Raw genomic sequence first — 2,795 nt, forward strand, 5'->3', positions numbered from 1 at the left:
TTTGGCGGGTAAGGACATCTCCAACGCAGCGACCCAAACGGACGTCCGTTTTGGGTCGTTTGGGTCGTCGCGCGGACACACGGACAGTGTTTCGCGTCCGTGAATCCGTTTGGATCGCACAGTACGCCCAGCGCTGTGATCCAAATAATTGTTTCTCCTCCTTCTTCCTAGTAGTACTAGTTGCCAACCTGGGCCACGCTCGCGCTCGCGCTGTGCCACGCCGGAGACTGCGCTGCGCCACGCCGGAGGTCGCCGTGCCGCGCCTGTGCTTGCCTCGCCGGAGGCCGCGCCCGCATGTGCTTGCCTCGCCGGACGCCACGCCCGCCTGTGCTTGCCTCGCCGGAGGACGCGCCCGCCCGTGCTTGCCTCACGCTGCGCCACGCCGGAGGCCGCTCGCCGCTGCGCCACGCCACGACGGAGGCCGCGCTCGCGCGTGCCACGCCGGAGGTCGCCGTGCCGCGCCTCGCCGGACGCCACGCCCGCCTGTGCTTCCCTCGCCGGAGGCCGCGCCCGCGATGCACGTGGACGGAGGGGCGAGGACCCCGCCGAAGGCGCGTGGACGGCGGCAGCGAGGACCCCGCCGATGCGCGTGGACGGCGGCAACGAGGACCCCGCCGAAGGCGCCGCGACGGCGGCGGATCGCGGCCCGTTAGCAGCGCGGAAGAGCGCGCCGGTGCCGAGCCCGGCGACGACGCTGTTGATCCAGTCGTCGCGGTCGTGCACCTCGACCATGCCGCTCTCCATCCCGGCGTACATGAGCCCGATGACCCCGACCTTGTTGCCGTAGCGGCGGCCGGAGCTGCCGCAGGACTCCAGGAGCGGCACTGCACCGCGGACTCCTCCTGGAAGAGGAACTCCGGCGACGTGGGCATTTCTCAGGGTCGCTCGTCTTCGTCTTGCTCGTCAGCGTCGAGGCCGGCGGCGCTCGTTTCTGCTCCGGCGACTTCCAGCATGACTGGAAAAAAAAGGAGGCGGTGGTGGCAGGGGTCTCTAGGCGAGGGTGGCGCCGGAGCTCGGCTAGGTGAGCTCCAATCTGGCGAGCAGCGTTGAAGCTTTTCATGGGGGAAAAGCAAACAGAGGAAGACAGAGGAGAGAGAAGGCTGGGACCATGTGGTTGCATTTTGTGTCTCTGTCACATGGGCCAGGACGCGGACACAGGCGGATACGATGGACGTCCGCGTTCATTCGGCTCGCCCCAAAAGTCTCTTAAATTTGCGCCAGTTTTGGGTCAGGCCGGACGCTGCACCTGTCCGTTTTTAAGATGGATTGCCCCGTTGGGAGCAGGTTTTGTCCGAGAAGACCCAAACGGACGATTTTTTTGCATTTGAGTCTCCCCGTTGGAGATGCCCTAAAGGTACGTGGAGACCAACCGAAGATACCGAACCTGCTCTAGACGAACCGAAGATACCTGACACATGCCCGCCGCAAAGAGCAGCACGTTTTCGCGGACTGAGATCCGGTGCCTCGCTGAAGGCAAGGCACCCAGCGCCTTGAGGCACAGCATCCACCATCCATATTCATCCAACGGATAACAGTGCAAGACAGAGATAGAAACGAGTCAAACGTCACGCAGGAGTCAGAAACGAGCGAGACTGCGAGAGCATTTGGAAAAGGAGGTCGGGCAGCTCCTGGGCGGAACTTGCTGGTTCGGCCGCCGCTGCTGCCGTGCTGCGCGCATCTACGGCAGCGACGCAGCTCTGGATTCCGTCCGCCGCAGCTGCGCCCATCTCCTGCAACGATGAAGCTCTGGAGATGACCCACGCCGGCTCCCTCTGCCCACCTCCGGCCGCGACGGTACCGGAGAAAACGACCGAGACGGTGCCCTCCGCCCGCTTCCGGCTGCTCGCTCCTTCCACCTCCGACGGAGCCCATGGACTGCTCTTCGACGCCCCATTCTTCCCTTCCTCGCCGCTGGTAGCCAGGAGCCCAAGAACGATTGCACAGCACGTACGGTTCTTGCAGACGGACAGTTCAGGAGCAGAGCATTGTTCAGTTAACAAGGACGGCACAACCTCTGGCCAGTTTCAGTTTAGCAAAATAACAATTTCGCAACGACGACCGCTGTTTTGAAGGGTCTGAAAGTGCCGTCGAAGGGAGCACAACTGGATGTCGGGTGGGCTCTCGTCGGCGGCCGGCGGAGGGGCGGAGCAAGCTGTTCTGATGAGGGTGGAGGGGCAGCTGGAGAGGCGGAGCAAGCAGAGGTAGGTGCGGGGAGGCGGAGCAAACATGGCGGAGGTGGATGGCTCCTTTTCCATGGCGGCGCCGCCGGGCGGCGACAAAACTCGCGTCGCTGGTTTCCCTTGCGCGCGTGAGGACAGAGACTGAGTTATTTGAGGTTGACTGTTTCTAATCTCTGTCTTGCACTGCTGACCGTTGGATGAAGACGGATGGTGGATGTTATGCCTCAAGGCGCTTGGTGCCTTGCCTTCAGCGAGGCACCGGATCTCAGCCCCGTTTTCGCAGCCTTGTCGCGAGCGAGCAATCAAGTGTCGAAGCAACGAATCATCTGCCGGCGCGTGTGGCCACGACGAGTCTCGGCTCGCCGCGCGCATCGGCTCCATGGCGAACGTGGCTCCGTAAACTGGGCGGTACGTGTCGGCCGGCCGCCGCACTGCACGGTTCCGGCTTCAGGAGTGCGTGTGTGAACGCCGGAATATCTATTGCCTGCCTGCACTATCCAGGGTGCAGGTGACCAGTGAGCCCATGCGCCTCTCTCTACATGCCTCTACCTTTTTTTAGAGAGCTAAAGAGCTTCATTTATATCAAAACATATGGGTTACAATCTGACGCCATAG

Source organism: Lolium perenne, chromosome 4, assembly GCF_019359855.2.
Source record: "Lolium perenne isolate Kyuss_39 chromosome 4, Kyuss_2.0, whole genome shotgun sequence".
Classification (NCBI taxonomy): domain Eukaryota; kingdom Viridiplantae; phylum Streptophyta; class Magnoliopsida; order Poales; family Poaceae; genus Lolium; species Lolium perenne.